Here is a 21,466-nt window from a genome sequence, read left to right as displayed (position 1 = left end):
AAATGATGTGTGACATGGATGAAAATTTGCAGGTATGGACTGACAGGTAGCATGCAATATTTATGTTACACGTGCCAGGCAATGACCATCCTCGACGTGAGAGAGCTTAACCAGCTACTCTTGATGTTGATGGCATTGACATTGCTGAATCCTCACCATCGACATCCTGGATGTCATCTTTGACCACTGGACTAGCCATTGTCCAATGGCTGCATGAGAATTTAATGAGGAAAGGTGGTTTGGAAACAGCCACCTGGAGGTAAATCAGTGGCAGAGCAGTGGGAGGTGGTAAAGGTGGAGAAGGCAAGATTTCAGACCAAACATGTTCCCATAAAAAAAGGAAAAACTCTCCGCTCTGATTCCTTGATCAACAAAATGGTTGGCTAAAGCAGAAAAATAAATTGACGACACCAACAGAAAGCTGCCCACAACAGTAAGCTGTAGTAGTACAGAAAGGGCAGGAAGGGTGAGGAAGACAATAAAGATAAGGATATGAGCAAATATTGACAGGTGAAATGAAGGAAAATGCAAAGATGCTTGAGAAGTGTCTCCAGAAAAAATGGATGAAAAGGAAAGAGGAGGGCTTCTAGAGACAAAAATTACAGTTTGGGTGAAGAAGTGAGAGACATCTGTATAGTTCTATATGAATACTTTGCCTCTGCTTTCATGGAAGAGGAGAATGAAGCAGATATACTTAGGAGGAGAGATGTGAAAAAAGTAAACAAAGGGAAAATATTTTAAGGTGCTAGCACCTTTAGAATCATTATGTCTGCATGGAGTTGATGGACCAAATTGTCTCTTTCTGATTCCCTGGTTCTAATCACTTCTCTGCAGTCTGCCAAAGATTCTGCCTTTATAAGATCTGCAAACACAGGATGGAATGGACACCAACCAGCACAGCATGGAACTTGCTTGCTTTCACCAGCTGAAGCTGATCGCCCATGTTGGTTGGTAAGTAGCTCCCAATGCCTACCTTGACCAAAGGGATTACATCAATGACTTCCATCTTAACCTGAGACCTTTATTTAATGGTCTCCTTACAAGATTCCTGCAAGTGTTGCATGACTAAACCCCATCCATGTATTATCTAGTTTGTACAGCTAAATCTTTGACAACTGAATTATACAATCCCTACAACAGAACTGAAGTTATATATTGCAAATCAACCCAAACATTGTAAAATGAGAAAGCGCAAAGCTGCATTACAAACAGAATACAAATCGGCCAATCGTTTATGGCATTTTACTGCCGTGACCCCAAATAGCATAATCCACTTGCACCTGTGAGTTATGTGGTCAAGCCACTTAATGACATAAAACCACAGGATGAATCTGCCTGTGATGTATATACCTTATTTGCCGATTTTAACTTGATAACACTGTGAATAAATCCTAAACTCTGATTTGTTTTTATATGGAGCACAAAACATGTCATTTAAAGGTTACAATCTCCCCAATTTTTTTTGTTCCACTGGTTCCAGCAGCAGAAGAATCTCTGATGCCTTTCCCAAGACTACAAAAGGGAAAGAGGAATTCAAATAACTGAAGCAAGCAAAATGGATCCTGTCAAATAAATAATTCACTACTCCCCGATTCTGAATTTGGGAACTGCCCGATAGAAGGACAGGGATTGTCAAAACCAGCACAGCTGCTATAATGTGGTTCTATACCATACTTGGAGCATTTTGAAAAAAAAAATGGTTACTTTGAAGAAAAAGGTTTTAAAACTATGTTAAATATGGTTTGCTAAATCTTTGGGTCATGAGGTTACTACTTTTTAAGAATGAGAGCATTTTTTTTAAATAGTCATGTAAAGAATTATAACAAAGTGGATCTGCCAAAATATATCATTCTAAGTTTACTGCTTTATATTTTAAAAACAATGCATTCCCACAGATCAAATATAATGCCAAAAATGAAAAATCCAGTGAGGCTATTAAGTCTGGTTTATAGCAGATGCAGGCATTACTGTTTTATATCACCTTTGTTCCTTCACTCATCCTGTCACTACATTTCATGAAATATTATTACAATAATTACATTCAAGAACAACTTACAGTATGTTATAGTATGAAAATAACACAGAATAAAGCTATGTGGCATAAATGACCAAACCTTTTATTATTTGACCATATTATCCATAAACAATCACGGACTGACTGGAGTAATATGGTGTATTGTGCTTTGGGACTATTTCACTGTATGAAGATATTTAGGTCATGACAAATTAGCAGTAACTAAGGTAACATGTCAACTCACTTGAGTAAATAACAGGCAGTATTCTATAGATTTCACTATTATACAATGTTTTATATTATGGAATTTGAAAATGGGTATTGTAATTTTTGAATTGGTTTTCAACAATGAACTTATACATATTATGATAATGTTATCATTATTAAGCACCCATAATGCAGATATCAGAATAGTTATGATCAGCATTTCTAATTTTGGGAAAAATACAGAAGTTGAGTGTGTCAAATCAATTTGATGTGGTCTAATATATACATATAGACACATATATATTTCACAGTCGTCTATTTACTGGGGAAATATTTCATCAACGTTTTCAGATAAATCCCAATCAAGATTCCAATTTTGATTTCCTTCCCCCATCTCCAATGAAATGAATCAGAAATATCTATAAACATGACTTGAATTTGAGATATTAGAAAGTAGAGGTGTGATCTATCTGAGATATTTAAAATAATAACGGTTTTGTTGAAGTAAATTTCTTCTGATGGGGAGTTCCGATTAAGGGAGCACAGCCCTGAAGTCTTAGATCATTCAGTGAAACAAGGATACAATTTCTCCCCAAAAAGAGTACTGGAAATCTGAGATCCATTAAAAAAAAGTCAAGTGAAATATTCCAGAGTGAGTTTGTTGAGTTTGTTTTAGGGATAACCAACAGACATGTGTTAATAGAGATATAGCAGAGGACAATCATGATCTGGTCAAATGGTGGAATAAGCTTGAGAGGATGAATAGCTTACACTGGTTCTTAAGTTGCTTCTTGCTGATTCTTGAAGTTTTGTTTGACCTTAATTTGATAACCTCCAACAGCTCCCCAGCACCACTCTCCCCAACACCACCCACATCAACACCACCCATCCACACACCCCAACATTACAACTCCATCCACCCTCCACCCAATGCCCCCCAAACACACACCCTTGCTAGCTTCACCAAAACACAATAAGTTTCTATTTAAGCCTAATTAGATTCAATTCAGAGCACATCCCTAGTTCATCCAAAGGTGGTTTTGCTAATTCTTCACCCATATCTCAAGTGACTATTGCATTCACATGAGGCTGTTTCACTAACCTCCTGGTGTCAAGTTACTGAATGGCACCAATCACCAGTAATTTAAATGCAATGGGAATAATGTTATGCATTATTTTTCCTCTGCAAAAAATGCTTCAAGAGATTACATGTGATAATGACCTACATTTAGAAGAGAGAATGTTTTATTCAATCAAGATCATTATTTATGTTATTAAAAGGCTGACTGAATTCTATCACATTAAACCATGACCACGCCATGAATATCTATGGTTGAAGCTAATTTGCACACAGCTTTCTGATTTTATACTACACAATTTTTGAATACATGACCTTATAAAACTGGAATATCCAGGGAGTCATTTACAAAACTTGTTTGGCATCTACATTCTCCATATTTGGAGCTAGATTATAATGAAATGACAAAACTCATAAGCAAGTAAATTCAATTCCAGGTTTTTGCTGCATCTTTTAAATTCATGGATATAGTGTTCACACTTTTACTTTATTTGTCAAGTACTCAGAACACTTTGACTATCAACTTTGCACAATCTTGTTTTCTAACCTAAACTCTCAGTCAGTGCATTTGCATGTAGTGGATGCACTGACATTTTTCACATCATTTACATATTTCTGTGACATCAAAAACATATGGTTTACTCTATATCCAGATTTGCAGGCACTCCCACCTCCCCCTGATGTTTTCTCCCCCTAGTCTGCTTCCATTGTATTTTTCTGAAGCTCATGGGCAAGGTTAGATGACCAGCTGCCATGCTACCATCAGTGCTTCACCTTCCAACAACAGGAAGTAGACAACAGCAGGCTGTAAAACAATTATGAATTCATTTTGCAATTTTCCATATTTATATGCAACAAAGGTCAGGGGCTCCCCAGCCAAACTGAGATTTTATTGTTCCACACAGCAATATACGACTGCTCCAATGTGCAGTGTCATTATTGTTATCAATGCTACTCTTCTATTGTGCTTTCACCACAAAATAAATAAATATTATCAACTGCAAAGCCTATATTTCCTTTGATTAACTGTGAGTCATTATCTGACTGCATGGAAAATATTTTTGCATTTTTATTGTTTCTTGTTTCTTTGCTTTCTTGTTCCCACCGTTCAAGCAGCCTCTCGCAGGCAGAGTGTGATATGTTTTCTCATTCAATCACAGGATGTGGGTGACAAAGGAAAGGTCAGTATTAATTGCCTCCCCTGATTCCTCTTGAACTGAGTGGCCATTTCAGAGGGCAGTTAAGAGTCAACATTGCTGTGAGTCAGATTCAGGCAAGACCAGATCAGATCAGCACACAAGATTTCCTTCCCCAAAGGACATTATGAAGCAGATGTGTTTTTAATGGCACTCCAGTAGTCTCATGGTCAAAACTACTGATGTTAGCTTTTCATTCCGGAATTTATTTAATTAATTAAATGTAAACTCCCTCACTGCCGCGGTGAGGTTTGAATTTGTGTTTCTGGATTACCAGTCCAGCAACAGTTTCTCAAAATCAGAGAATGGTTATAGCAAGGAAGGAGACTTTTGGCCCGTTGAGTCTATGCAAAAGTAATCCAGCTAATCCTACTGCCATGCCCTCTCATGGTAATGCAAATTCTTTCTTTTCAGATATTTATCTCACTCCCCTTTGAATAATACAATTCAATCTACCTCCTCTGTTAAACCTGGCACTGCACTGAAGGCTCTAAACATCTCCTGCGTAATTTTTTTTATCACATGTTACTATTGGTTCTCATGGCAGTCGCCTTCATTCCATGTCCCTTGGTTCTTGATCCTTTTGCCAATGGGAAAAGTTTCCCTCCAATTACTCTGTCCACACCTTTACCCTTATCGACCCTCTTTGTTACTTCATCAAAAAACAATATCAAGTTACTTCGACACAATTTGCCTTTAACAAATCCATGCTGGCTTGCTCTGATCAATCCACACTTGTCCAAGAGACTGTTAGATCTATTCCTGATTATTGTTACCTGAATTTCTCCACATCATCTGAAGTTACTGAGTTTCTCCCTATACCATTTATGATTTCAAGTATCATCCTTACTCATTACAACACAGGAGGACAAATTCGTGTTGTGAGCATTGGACAGACAATAAATAGAGTAAATCTCCAGCAGTGATTACTGGATAGGAGTCATGTAATGGACCTGTGGCAAGGAATTACCCTTTCTAAATCAGGGACAGTGTTTTCAATCACAACATCTAACTCCCAGCTTGGCTGAACAAAGCTGATTCAGTTCAATCAAGGATTAACTCTAGGATCTTCTAATTTTACATGGTTTATAGATTCAGTAGCATAATTACAATGTTGCTGGACCAGCAATCCAGAGAACTGGATTAATGAGTTCATGAGTTCAAATAACATTCATTCAAATTCCACTGCAGCAGCTGGGGAATTTAAATTCAGTTAATTAAATAAATTCTGAAATAAAACAATTAGTATCAGTAATGGTGACTATGAAAATAAATATCTGATTCGGGGAATGAAATCTTATCTGAAACTTGTCCGCTTCTGGTGTGGCCTGTAAGTATCTCCAGACTCATACAAAGTGGTTGATTCTTAACCGTCTTCCGAAATGGCCCAACAGGAGTCAACTTTGCGAGCAACATTTACATCCTATGAATGAATAAAAGTGAATGTAGTTTGGGCCTGAGTATTTGCTTGTTGAGTAATGTGGCCTCAGACAGAGTCTCACTGAGCTGATGGCCTGCATTCCATACATTGATATTTATACATATTGGTTATTGAAAAGTAATTGATATACTGTTCAAGAAAAAATGGCTAATACTCCAATTAAAACGAAAAGAATCTGATGGAGAATACTTGTACAGTAACATCAACTAATTGCTGAATGTGCTTACAAAAGATAACCTGAAGGTTTTGGACTCAGAATATGTGTCAGCTTTTTGGAGTTACCATTGTTTTATTAATAATTTAAATGTTTATTCTAATGTCCACCCTGATCTCATCCTTCTTAATCTTATCATTCAGATAAGTAACAGGATTAACATTACTTTAAATAGAGGAGCATACATGGTTTCATTTGATTGTATTTTGCAAATAATTGAAACATAGAAGATGCTATGGGGTACTTGATAGCCTGAGGGGTCAGTGTTAAAAAATAGGTGATCACCCTTTTAAGATAGAGGTGAGGCAAAGATTTTCTTTGATGAACGCTCTTAGTCAAAGTGCAGCCATAGCACAGTCTTTGAATATTTTTAAGGCAAAAGTAGATGGAAACTTAATATGCTAAAGAGAGAAAGGTTAGCACCAGTAGACAGGAATGCAGAGTTGAGGTACAATCAGATCAACCTTGATCTTCCTAAATGGTGGGGCAGGCTTGGGAGGTCAAGCTGTCTACCTCTGCAGCTAATTCATAGGTCTGCCTGTTTGTAAATTGGTAAAAATTGCCTATGATATTCACTCCACCACACACTCATGGCTCACCAACCGGATTCTGTATTTCTTTCAGGCTTAATTACAGAGCTGACTGTATCAGTCACAAATTATCATTCGGAATCTACTGGAGTGAGCGATTGGGATATTTCCATTATCAAATACAGAGCATCATCTGGTGATAAGGATCTGGTAGGTAATGATGATATTTGGGAAATGGGTAGAGTTGACAAAATAATGAGTGGTTATAGGTTATGATTGGGAGGTGTGGTAGAAGTAAGAATTGGGTTAATAGATGGTGACTGAGGGAGCAGGTAGGACCAATTCCCTCAGGGGAAACAAATCCTGCAATTGATAATGGTAGGAGAGAGTTTTAAAGCAGGTGATGGACTCTGATTTGCTTCAGGAAAGCACCAAATTCCTGTTCCAGTTTGGAGCAAAGGATACCAAATTTTGACTGTCAGCAATATGAGCAGCAACCTTCCTGCTCTCCTGAGTGTCAGCTGCCTACCTGCTCCACACAAGTCTCAGGAGACCACTGAGCCCCTCAAATGCAGACATGGCCTGAACAAATTTCCAGGCTGCAGAATTTATTTTGTTCTAATTCAGCTGAGATGCAATGTAAATCAACTTCAGTTATTTCCATCCATGATATTCTTTCCCAGAAGGGAGGAAAAAAGTATTGTCGTGGGGAACACTGCTTTCAACACTCTTTCTCCCATCTTCTGGCGCAGTTTCTACTAGCTGCAGTGTGAACTGCTTCAGGCTATTGAATCCAAAGATTTAGTGCTTCAAGTTGATTGTGGAATAGTGGAACAAATCAAACTCAAAACATGCAAACCATCACCGAAATGACCGAAATCACTATAGACAGTGGCCATCGTCTAGATTAATAATGTGTTACCTATAATTCTGCAGATAGTTTTAAAGATTTTGCTTTACAGAAAATGGAATATAGAAATAACTATGTAATTCCTTACTTTGAATTAGGTTTATATTTTGAGAATTCTTTTCACACTTACAATTTGACTGCAATGGTTGCAACTTCTTCTCCAGATGTAACATTGCATACGGTGATATTACCTTCATACATGTTATTACATGTATATATTTCTGATAAACAAATATTTTTGAAGTTGAAGTCTGTTTTGACCTTCATTTGACCAAACACTGCTAATACCTTCATTAAAAATATCTGCAAATCAGCTTAAAATTTGAAGATTTTATGCAGAAAAATGTACCTGGTGTTATCCCATAAAGCTCTAAAACAGTCAAAGAGACTTGAATATTTAAATTGCATTATTTTCATTCTCACCATCTAGACTGCTGGATGTAGTTTAAATTTTCACCTGAAGTTAGCATAATTGTCTCATTTTACCCTACCCGCAGAATCATTACGATGATGAGCCCGACACATACTGACATATTTTGGCAGGAAAGTAGCCTGCATGCCAGTTATATTAGTTGTCTCCTTTTAACACTGTTTCTTTGAATGAGATCCAGGTATGTAGGCTGACAATGGGGATATTATCAGAATGGACTATGGTACCCGTGTAAGTCATTTGCAGAATTGTGTCCATGTTTTTATGCTAATTCAGAGGGAAACAGCGGTACTGTCCCTTGAATGACCTTTTGATGGCACTTGAGATCGTATAATGTTCAGTTATTATAAATTCCATAATGCACCCCATTTCTCCTGGTTCTATTTATTTGATAAGTAAAGCCCCCAGGCTAGTCTACCAAATTCCAACAGGTTACAATAAGGGAAATAATATAGTAGAGTGAAATTGTTTTGGCTTCGTAAGTACAGAGAACTCAAAATATTGCAGTAAAATGTCATTATTGCTCATTTTTAATGAATTTGTCAACTACATTTTATGTTCAACGTAGTGAGCAACCTTGTTTTAATTACAAATTCAAAATAGCCTAATTCACTAACAATGAAAATGGCCATACATTTTAATATGTAATTATTTATTTTAATTTTCACAGTAATAAAAGCAATCAACTACAAAATTACAGTGCTATGAGGTCAGAAACCACAGATGTCCACAAGTATTGTCGCTAAAACCTGCAACAGCTAAAGTTTAGGTAGCCTAAAGTAAATGCAGGACCTGCAGTTCCAAGGCCGTTACGCACAGCTTGTAAATTCTGAAGTAAATCCTGAACTCCATTTAGAACAGGGGCTAAATATTACCTGCCAACAAAACTGAAACTATATTCATTCTATAGAAACAACACACAGGCCTGAAAGTACATCAATAGAATCCCTTGTTCCACTTTATTTGTGCTAAGTAACCAGAAATAAATGTACCCTGATGGTATTTTTCAGTCAAAGGTCAACATTTTTAATGCCACTAATATTTAGTAACTGCCGCTATAGTCTTGGTTTTAAAGATATTTTGTTTTGCTTGTTTCTGTCCTTTGATTCTTGTCATCCTTCTTCTTCAGCCTCACCATTTCAAACCTCTTGCCAAAAGCACAAAAGTAGATTAAGACCAAATATTGTGAATTGGTAGAGCCTTAAGTCTCTGGGCTCCTAAAAGTTCAACAAATACTCCAACAAATGCTTCTAATATTGGATTTAATAGAAAGCAGTCAAGATACAGTTCCATGGTGCATTGCAGATAGTACTTTTGTTTCCAGAGTGTTTCGTTCTAAGATGCAGTGGCTTTAACATTCGAGGGTTTCCCCTGTTATAAAGCTGAGAAGTAGAGTCACTGCAACTCACAAATCAGAGTCACTTATTCTGAGCTGTCCACATCTCTCCCATTGATGTTACCGTGTTATCAAACTATACACCTTCATGAGACATTGCCCTCTAAGGCTCTGCTGCGGTATTATAAAGATTCAACACTTTTGTTCATTTGTTCTTTGATGCATTTGTGGCTCTCCTCATTGATAATGAACATCACAGGGCAGAAATTGTAAATAATTAGCAGGAACCCCAGTTATTGAGGAAATTGGTGTTTTCAGACCAAGACCTAAGACCTGGTACCCAGATCATAATCTGCCCTCCTGTTGCTTCAGAGATATAGAGAGTCAACAGGAAGCAGGAAGCACCAGAAGGAACTGAAGAAATACTACCAAGGCTCTCCCTAAAGGAGAAGCAACGTAAGTGTCCTCCCCCAGGCTAACATCCCAGCATTGAGGCTTTGAATGCACTCGACCATCTGTAATGGGTAAGCTACATCATCTACATGTCTGGTACACAATTCCCAAAAGAAGCATCATACTCTGAGATGTGTCAGAGCAAGAGGTTTCCAGGACAGAGAAAACAATTCAAGAATATGCTCAAAATCTCTTGCAAAAAATGTAGCAGCCTCACCAACTCTTGGGAATCCCTGATCTGTGACCAATCAAAACTGAGATAGAGCATCCAAAAAAATTACAGAGAACCTCAAGCCTCTGTGACAAGAGGAAGCAGATACCATCTGCATACATTGGGAAGAGAGCTCAAACGATACACGTACTGGTTTAACACCTGTGGCAGAATCTACATATATCACAGAGAAAGAAATGGAGAAGAGGAAGGAGAACCCTTGGTACACCGAGCCCCAAGGTTATTTAACAAAACCTTTCCCTTCTTTACTTCCTTCTTACTGTCACAGTGAATAAAATCTTCAATGTCACTAAGCTGCCCTGGTTAAATAACCTTGTAAGCATAAAACATGATTGTAATATATTAGGATAAGGTGCACTAGACATACATATATTTCTAGCACTTCAAACAGTTCTCACTTATATTTATCCTATCTTAAAATGAAATAATTACTTTGGCAACATTGAAAATGAATCTACAGAACAGTACTGTTAAGTGGGCTCTGCAGATACTATACACAAACACACAGACGCAGAAAAGAATAGTTTAAATAACCCTTTTGCTACACAATATTGTCTGCCACTATTTTCTGTCGAGAACAGTTGGTTCAGCTGTAATTAGTGGCTAAACTGCTTTGGTAGCCAATAGGGCTTGGTCAATGCTTTATGAAACATCAGCCCACTAATCTCACTCAACGCCAATGCAGGACAGGATGGAGTTTGTGAGGAAAGACAGGACAGGGCAGCTGCAAATTAAAACCCATTTGCGGCCATCAGGAGGTTAAATGATGCATTGTCGGACGGTAAGATTTCAATGGCATGCTGGCTCAAGCAGTATTTAATTTTTTTTACTCTCAATCACAGAAAGCCCCTCATAGCCAAATCTGCAGCTGCACACAGTAAACAACAAACAAACTCATTTCCATCACTGGCACTGATGCTTGGATAAAACTGCTTGAGCAGAATACACGCACAGATGCAAACTCTCACCTGAGCCTCATCCTGCCCTCCATTTGGCCCCACTAAGTTAATATCGTTGTTACAAAGCTATTGGTCTCTTGGTATTGTGCTGGCTCAATAGTGAAGCTGCTTTTCCAGCTAATCTGACAACTCTGATCCAAGAAGCATCAAGGGCCCAATTAAGGAGACACATCTTATCAAAGAGCTTATTTTGCATAACAGAATACAAATGAAGAATAAAAATTTAATGTTTTAATAACTTCAGACAAATAGGACTATTGATATGGAATGCTTTGAGTTTTTTACGGCTGCTGTCAGATTCATGATGAAACTGTTATTTAGGAACACTTGGCAAAACACTGGAAAATCTTGCAGTAATGGTGTGTGCATGATAACACATTAAATCTTGATGGACGTGTATCTATGTGCATGCCGCTCAAGCAGCTTGTTTATCTGTGCAGCATTGTTTCTCTTTGTTAAAAATACCTTCACCTAATGAGACTGGCACATTCAATTTTTAAAATCATAATCAATAAGACCTGTTTATGATTAGCTTGCAAAACCGTCAGTATAGAAGTTAAAAGATAAAATTGGCACATGACTGCAGTTCCTTTAGTAGAATGCAAAAGTGCTAAATCTTCAGAGCTAAAGTTTTACTGTTGTGTTATGACCGAAAATGCCTTGTCAGCCATCTGTCAGTTTCTCTTCTAACAGCCATATTTCCAAACCTACTAAACACCGAGAACATTTGGCCATGAAAGGCCACCTCTACAATTAAACAAGCAGCTTCCACAGTGGTGGCGAGGGCATGTTGGAACGTAACTGTGTTATTAATTTCAAAGTCCATAAAGAAAAGCTACGACCCTGTCATCTTGACGGACTGGCAGTTTAATGTATTATAAACTGCTAAACTCTGGAAAAACACAATGCACCCACATTGCAGATTGGAATAAATGCTAATCAAGGCTGATTAATCAGCTGCTAATTCCACTGATCCAAAAAGGTTAAAGAGTCAATGGTGTAAAATTAGCTCTTTCTCATGTGTCCCTTTGCATTTGGAGAAACTGATTGTTCATTTGCATCATTTCTGAATGTTTACACAGTGAATAAAGAAGAGACCCTTTGTGTGATATTTGCAATTCATCTTTCATTTCTGTCTGTTCCTGTCGAGCTTTGAACCATGCCTGCTTTGAAGCTATTTGTTTCAGAAGCAGATCAGAATGTTTCTCTGACTGTTTAAAATCCCATGCTAAAAAAAAAGCTTGAAGTTTAAAAGCAGTTCAATGCTTGTGGACTTGTTTTGAGTCCCTGGTTTTCTTCAATGCACTGTTCCACCATTCTACAGAAGCTCTGAAGGAATGCTCTCTAGTGGACTGCAGCCTGTCACATCCCCCTGTCAAGCGTCTGATAATTAAAATCTGACTGATTTATTGACTGGCATCAACAAACACAGCTCAAGAGTTATATGATGTTCATCCTTCCCAAGGCTAAATTTACTTGGCAAAGGAGGCACCCTTTGCTCCTTACTTGAGCTATCATTTAGCTACTGAGGAGGTACAAAGACAGCTAACAGAGATGCGGACATGCTCTTTATTTTAGTCTAATATTTACTACACTCCAGCAAATAAACAAACTGCTGTTCAGTCAGTGCTGACTAAATGGCATCAATGATGTGTACAAGATAGTGATGTTGAAGCTGGCCTGCTGAGTGACCAGAAAGCACACAGCGTACAATAAAGCAATTCCTCCCAAGTATTTCTGCCATGTTGAATCAAAATCCAGGGGAAAAAAAACAGGAAATATGAGTGCCTTTACAGCAAAAAGAGAGCTGGTCTATTTTTTGTTGCTGTTAATGAAAGCATATTTTTAAATGTTCAATTCTTGTATTTTGTTAGTGGCAATATAAAATACACCAATACAATGCATCTGTAATAATCATTTAATGCTTCCCAAGAAACCAATGATACTACAAAAATCATCTATTCAGTACTGGAATGTGCAACCATTGTAGGGAATGTCTGAATATCAAGTAATAAAATTCCAGTTTGCTCACTAGGCATTACTTGTGCCCAGATTCTTAGCAACAACCCTGCTTTTCTTCCTCAAGATTGGGTATTTTTTATCATTGGAAGGAGTTTCTACATACCTGCCAGATCAAATTATACTGATGCTCAATCCTCAGAGTGCAAGGTTTCCATTGCAGTGGCAAAGGGATTTTCAAAGTCTAAAGCACCTAACCCCAACGGCTTTCCCAAGACTGAGTAATTTGCATACTATTAGCAGGAGCTCATGACAGCAGAGTTCTCGGATCCAGGTCAATGTTCCCTGTCCACTCCCTAACCCACCACTGACACTGAGGACAACTTGAACTCGACAACTGGAAATTGCTCTCTACCCTGATCAAGTATACCTTATTTACTCCCTGGCCAAGTGTCTATCCAGCACAGCCTTTCTCTGCTGACACCAAATCAAAATGTCCTGGATAAAGTAATGGCACACTGAAATCTGACCTAAATGCTTAGGCAGAACATCAATGGACCTGACTCAACCTGATCAGAGAGCCTGGTCCCACACAGGCTCTAGCTGGTATAACAACCTCACACCATTCCCTACAAAACCCATTGTCCCCTAGTGGCTAGTGGTCAGGAAGCTCCAGTTCTATCCAACTGCTGGGAGCATGCCTCATTTCTGGCCAATAGATCTATAAGCTTTAACATTCCTTTGAAATATTCCCCTTTGATTGAACTCCAAGTGAAGTAAAATACAATGGTTTGATTTGACTAAGCAGCTTTGAAGTGTTGTATAACTTTCTCTAGTCAAAGAAGGGCTTAATGAGAAAATGAGATGTTGCTAACCTTTTTTTCATGAATCCGGTTTGATATGTAGATTCAGTGCTGAATGTAGAGTTACATCTTCATTCCTCTATTTATAAGCATTCCCACTTTTCTTAGCTACGATTAATATAGACAGGGATTGAGGGTGCAAAGTCCTTACAAATGCTAAAAGCAGCCAAATGTGGATAATCTCAAATTAGTAAGGATGACAAACTGTATTGAAATCATAATTGTGATGGGAGTTTGGAATAATTCAGACCAATTTTCATTTGGATTTATGTTATTTCCTTTCGATCGTTAATAGTGGGACTCACCACCATATTGCCCCACCTTGAAGCTATTTTGAATACACTTTTACTCTAACAACACCCTGAAAGACTCTTCTCCATGCCTTTTCCTCTCCTTTTCTATTAGTTCAGACTGAGATATAGCTTTGCCCCTCCAGGCATTCTTTAAGCATGAGCCCAGATAATGAATGTTGACAGGTATTCAATTATTGGAGGTGTCATCACTACTGTTGACCCAGCCATCATCCAATAAACACATTAATGCACTCTGCAGCAGGGTCACTGCCTTCCTGCTAGCATTTGGAAGCTGGCTGATTTTTGTCCTGCTGAAGAGGATGACAATCATCAGTGATTGAGATGGGTTAACATAGCACAAGAGAAGATTGAACTTGGGGATTCTGTGATTCAGTGCCATTTATACACAGTGCATCCACTTGCTAACCATTGGGTGAATTTGGTTCTCTATTTCTCTATTCTACAGTCTCAGCATCAATAGTTTTCTTGGGTACAGATTTTTTTACAGTAAGGAAATTATTACCTTTCAGGCATATTCAAACCATCTGATTTACTAAAGGTTTTAGAAAGGGTATCTGTCATTTTGACTCTGTTTTTAACTCCAGATCAACAGCAATGTAATTGACCCTTGACTCTTGACTCTTGATTCTTGACTTCCCCTTGAATTGGCCTAGGAAAACACTCAGTTGTATGAACCTGTTGTAACAAAAGACTGGACTTTCCCCCAAGATATTGATTGTTCCTTCTGGGATTGTCAACATTTCCCTCCATAAATACATGTTTAGACTCAGCAAGCTCCATCATGGCGACAAACCTCCCCATCATCGAGGACATCTTCAAGAGGCGGTGCCTCAAGAAGGTGGCATCCAACATTAAGGACCCTCATCATCCGGGACACACTCTCTTCTCGTTACTACCATCAGGGAGGAGGTACAGAGGCCTGAAGACCCAAACTCAAGAGGAACAGCTTCTTCCCCTCTGCCATCAGATTTCTGAATGATCTGTGAACCCATGAACATTACCTTGTTATTCCCTTATTTTCACACTATTTTTGTAATTTATAGATTTTATGCCTTTACGCTGCGCTGCTGCCACAAAACAATAAATTTCACATCATACGTCAGTGATAATAGACCTGTTTCTGATTCTGATTCTGAGAATTCACGCACAGGTTTGCAGAAGTGCAGAAGTCTTGCACTCCCAAAAAGGGGCTCAACGGTGGTTTGTCCAATGCTCACCGAAGTTAGATTTCTCACTGATTTCAGTGGCAGATCACTGACCACCCTAATTGCCAGCAATTATTTCTGGGAAATCTGCCTGTTAAATTTGTGCCAGTTTAGATGGTGCACAGTTAGTGATTCCATTCATTACAGTGAAGAGAAATACTGTGAGGTGGTTTTAGGTGGTTAACTTATTTTTAATTCATTCTGAAAACTTAAATGTTTTCAGTTTCTTTTAAGTGTTTTTATTCCCTTTCTTTTTTAAAAAGTATAGTACTTTTGAAACAACTAATATTGTTGTCAATTGTTAATAATCTTGGATTGTGAAAGTCTGACACAATTCAACAGTTGAATGAGTCTGTGGACGTGACTTAGTTGGTGTCAAGACTTCTGTGGGTGGGGTTTTTCCAGGTGACACGTGAGATTCCATTATTCAATGTCTCACCATAAGGCTGGAATTGGCTTGGTTAAGGAAGATGCCAGCTGAAAATCCACTCAAGATATGTGCGATCTAACAGGTAGGGGAGTAAAGAGCTCCGTATGAGCAAGTTGGTGGAAGGGTTAGGGGAAAGGGGTTGAGGGAAGGAAACAGACCTCCCCTAATAATCAGAGGTTATGGAGACAAACAAACATTGATTCCATTACGTGAGAGCATGTTTCTCCAAAAATGACAAACTTGAATTCTGGTGCACTCCACTATTCTTCCATATGAAGCAAGCTAACTGTGCAAAGAATTCAAATCCAAATAATAGTAAATCTCACCTTTCTTTATCATGAAGGCAGAAAAAGCATTTTCAATGCATGAAAGATATATCACTGTATCAACATGCACACCAAACATTCCAAGGCATAAATGACTATGCCATATAAAAGAATGAGTTCTCTATGCTCAGATTTTTGGGTAACGGACAGGCATAATGAAGATTAATTCTTCAGGCATTTATTATAGCCTGGCCTCAAATAGTTTATGTTTTGATATCTAGACTTGGCTTCAAGCTTCCAGTTTCAGTAACAAGTCTTCAAAAGCTGAAAGCCAAATAAACTGGAGTGCAAGATCCTAATAGTAACTGTAATGTTGCTCTTGACTGTTTCAGACTAAAGGTGAAGCTTGAACAAAGTTAATCTATTGATATGACTGATATCCAAATGGTGCTGTTCTAATAATAGGTTGAATGGCAGGCACTGAGAGAGGACAAGGAAAATAAAATATCTTCTAGCTAATATGGCAGGGCATAGCGGTCAGCTGGATAGTTGCCCCCTGCCACCTGCCAGTAATAGCAAACCCTGTCTGCAAGATCAGGTCATTTACATAATGAAGCCAATTTCACCAATGTGCACTCCTGCAGCATAGCCTCACTCACTGGGAGCACAGATCAAGAAACGGCAGGCAGCCCCATGATTTCCCAGGAGGAGCTCCATCCAACCAGGCTCCCAACCAAGCAATGGTGTTGTACAATGAATCCTAATAAATTCAGACTTCCACAAAATGTTCACATATTTGCACAACTTCACCAGCTATGGAAAGGAAGGGAAGAATCACATAAATTTATATAAAATTCATATAAAAGGTAAATTGCTGAATAATATACACATGCAGATAGATAAAAAATTAAATGATTCAAAAGCTGTGAAAGGCTAGAATATGTTAACCTTTGAACAAGCTGTTTTAGATAAAAAGGAGGATCTTTGACCTGAAATGTTGACTATATTTCACTCTCAATATATCCTACCTGATTTGCTGACTATCCCCAACGATCCCTGTTTTTATTTCAGGTTTCCAGCTTCTGTAGCATTTTTGGTTTGCAGTTACTATGTAGGACAATATTTTTCATTACAAGGCTAACAAGGTAATGGAAGCTCCCATCCACCTTAAATGAAGCTCCAACAGGAGCCAGGGGCCAGAATATAGCCAGGAATGGTGGCAGTGTGGTGGTGGAACACTGGGAAGAATGGGACCAAGTGGAGCCCGGTGACGGAACATGTCCGAGAGTAGGGATGGGTATGTGGGGAAGGGACGCTGCCAAGAGCCAGGGCACGGAGTGTGGGTGGGATCAGGAGTTGGAACGTGGTAACTCTGTTTGAACAGCTGAGTGCCTCCAACATTCGCTGTTTTTGTTGTTTACTTAGAGAGGGAAAGAGAGAACCATTAATGAACAGTAATAGAATTAATGTGACTCTCATAATGCAGGCTTTTTGCCAAAGTGGCCCCCAGCTGCAACATTGTGAAAATCACTGGTCTAGGTCAAAAGTGGTTGGAAAATAAATGCCAAAACACAAAAGAGAGATTGAAGAGATTGAAGTGAAGCACCACCTGATTTCTGCTTGGTGATTGGCAAATGATATGGCTGATGCTTTGGGAGACCAGCTGTTCTGTTTGATCCTCCAGTGATCTCAGACAACTCCACAACACATGGTGAGGGGTGAGAACAGGCAAAGCTAAGAAGAGCTTCAGATGCAGGACAAGATGGCGAACTTTTAGGCGCCAGTCAAGGTAGGACAACTGAATAGCAGCTGATGCGAAGGACGTGGCCCAGAATTGTTAGCTGTTAGGCACTGTCTCCCTATACAGAAACAGAAAATGCTGGAAATACTCAGCAGATCAGGCTGCATCTGTGCAAAGAGAAATAGAGTTAATGTTTCAAGTTGGAGACCTTTTGTCAGAACTGGTGACGAAGACAAAGGTCTTCTGATGAAGGGTCTCCAACATGAAACATTAACTCTGTTTCTCTTCTCACAGATGCAGCCTGATCTGCTGAGTATTTCCAGCATTTTGTTTTTATTTTAGATTTCCAGTATCTGCAGTTATTTTTTGACTTTTACTGTCTCCCAATATGTTCAGCATTCAATTCTCATCTATGCAAAGCATATACTTAACCTATTATTGCATTATATGCAAACCCATAATCCAACATGCCACATATTCTATTTGAAATTTGTAGTTGACGATGGCTTTGCACATCATATCATGTCATGACCATAATGTGTAGCTAATTGCTAACTGGATTGGCTGCAAATTGAATGTTTATTGCTATTTGTGTATCTGTTACTTTAATTTACAATCTCTCAAGGTTACATTACTTCTTGCACAATTCGGTCTGTAAGCTCCAATATTGTTTGTTATCTGCTCCTCCTGGCTTGCAAAGAATGCTGCAAGCAGAAGTGTACCTGGCTCACAGTCCATCCCCCAGTAGGCATGGTCTAATGGGGAAGCAGTGACTCTGGCTCTGACTTCATCACATACTTAAAGATGAACCCTGCTGATTTCTTGCAGACTACTCAAAGAAGATGGTTAAGATCAGGATGTGGTGGGAAACTCAGCAAAGCTGATTGAGATAATGATGTGGTGGGAAGGCAGTCAGGTGCCAGGGTTTCAGTAACTAGTTTCATTCCAACTGCTGTTCCACTTGGTTTATGCTGGGCAGCAAGAGTTAATTGTGAGACCCTCAGGTCTGCAGCATACTTTCCCCAGTTGGGCATGGTTAATCATGCACATTTTGCATCTTTTTTCTGGTTCCCTGGTGCTGTTGATTTGTTCAGTTGTTATTTATACCTCTGTTGTTAAAATGGTGAAATTGGCAACCACACAAACTTCACCTGGGCAGTGTGGGGCAAGAAGACTTGTGGACTCAGTAGTTACTCTGCACCCAACAAAATGGCCAGGCTTGGGTTGGCCTGTGTTATATGCCCCTCTTCAAATAGTTGCAAGGACGAGGTGATATGGTACTGACAGCTTGTTATAATGATATAAGGCACATGCTGGAAGCACTGGCCACACTGTAGGAAAATGGCTTGACGGGATGCCAGTAAAAATGAAGCCAGTTATTTCCCCACCCTGCTCCAACCACCTTTCCATTGTGTCCTGATATTCATCAGCTCTTTTGAAGGTGTCTGGAGGAAAGCAGCAGGGTCCTACTTTAGGTATGTGGACAAGGCTGAGTAACACCTGCAAAGGCCACTTTGAAAGCATCTCCCAAAGCTCTTGCTCGGCCATGGAACCTTGGCTTGCTGCCACTTTTAAGTACAGTGTATTTACAATGACACAGAAGGAGGCCATTTGGCCCAATGGGTCCATGCTGGCTCCCAGCAGAGCATCCCAATTTTCCTTTCCCTCTTACTTCCCTGTACCTCTGCAACTTTCTCTCTCTTGCATGCCCATCAATTGCCCTTTGATTCTTTTGCTTCTTATCCGCACTAAAGGGAAATTTACAGTTGCCAATTGGACTACCCTGAACATCTTTGGGATGTGAGAGATACCAGAGCTTCTGGTAGAAATGTTTGTAATCACAAGGAGAACATGCAAACTCCACACAGACAGCATGTGAGGTCAGGATTGAACTGGATTCCTGGAGCTCTGAGACAGGAGCACTAACTGCTGCACCACTGTGCCAACCCAGGCTTTGATGGCCAGTATCTCGAAGGACTTATACAACTGTTGTACTCTGTTCTTACACAAAATCAGGGGAGTGTTGAGGTGCTGAGTCCCAGTCCCAGGAGAGAAGCCAGATGCCATTGGTCCTATCTTGGGATGATCGCATACTGTTAACCTGCTACCAAGTGCTTGAGCTCCAAACTTAAAGGTAAGACCCAGCAGAATACCCAGTAACTTTGCTGGGAAAGCAGCTGTGCAATGCCAGAAAAAGCTTAAATGGTGAAAAATCAGTTGTGTTATGTGGAAATTGGGCAGAGGGATTTCCATAAACTGGGTAGCAACTTTAAGGCAATCCAGTAACTAACCTGGATGAAATAGGAGTGCCAAGGACTCATGGTCCTTGTTGTTGGCCACATTGTCCACAATGGGTCAAGCTGTGGGGCAGCAAAATGGAGACACAAGAGACTGCAGATGCTGGAAATCTGGACCAACGTACAAAGCACTAGAAGAACTCAGCGGGTCAGGCAGCATCCGTGGAGGGAAATGTACGGTTGACATTTCAGGTCGAGACCCTTCATCAGTTCCTCCAGCACTTTGTGGGAAGCTCTGGGGAGTCCAGTTTCACAACAGGGTGCTGCAAAAAGTGCAGAAACCTTATTTCAACACAACAGTAAAGGTTTGAAAAGATTTTGACGCATCTCCTGATCACCATAGACAAATTCTATCCAATGTGACAAGTGACATGCTTACTTTAATAGACAATAAACCTGAAGTATATTGGGAAAACTGAAGTGGTTTGAGTCAGAGTGTTGTTAAATGTCATACATAACTGTTTCATGACCCAATGCATCCCAGAGGCTCATGTCGACCTGATATTCATAAATGACCCAGACAACATAAACAGAATGAAGTCATTGCACCCTTGGGAAAGAGTGGCCACAAATAATCTATGATTCTGAAATACCAGGGGCCAGGATCTGGCCTATAACTTTAATCCAATTGGTTTCAATGAAATGAGGGAATAACTTGACTAATTTATTTGGGGTAGACTATTCAACATAAATAGAGAACAAATTCAAAAGCAATCATGTTGAGCATGTGGGATAAACACATAACCTAAAAACTACCTAGCTCAGACTAAACAGATGTGTGTGGTGTGGCTCTATATAGATTAATAAACATATCTAAAAGATTTTCCACCACTTCCTGCATGGCAGTGATAGAGTCCAGTATTTGGATGTTAGTCACAAGGATCATAAAAGAATGCTGATCTGCAGTTGGTCCTTCTTGCTTTCAAACTTCTCTCCAGATGGCTGTAAAGACGCTATTAGTTCCATGGAACTCTGCACTTGTGCAAATTCCTCCCCCAGCAGCATGGTAATGTCCCTGCTGCATACTCCCAGACAGCTGTTGTATGCTTCTCACAGTGGACATGAAAGATTAACATCTTATTCTCCCACAGTAATCCACATCTGAGACATACATAGTTTTAAAATGTAGTGATACTTCTCTCTGAAGTAACCTTACCTGTTATTTCTTTTGCCAAATACCAATACAATGGAACCAAGATGGGCTTGGAAGTTATGTCTGTCTTTTGCCATGCTGTCACTTCCACTTGTACTTTTTAACTAGGGCATAATGCTTTATCTAATGTTACTTTTCCCCCCAAAAAAATCAATTTACAGTGATTCTATGGAAATCTTGCTGCTGCTGTGACTTGTACCTGCTATTAGGAGAAGTCTACAGGCCAATGCCCAAGAGA

Source organism: Pristis pectinata, chromosome 13, assembly GCF_009764475.1.
Source record: "Pristis pectinata isolate sPriPec2 chromosome 13, sPriPec2.1.pri, whole genome shotgun sequence".
NCBI lineage: Eukaryota > Metazoa > Chordata > Chondrichthyes > Rhinopristiformes > Pristidae > Pristis > Pristis pectinata.
The sequence above is the reverse complement of the archived record's forward strand: the minus strand, read 5'-3'. Positions refer to the sequence as shown.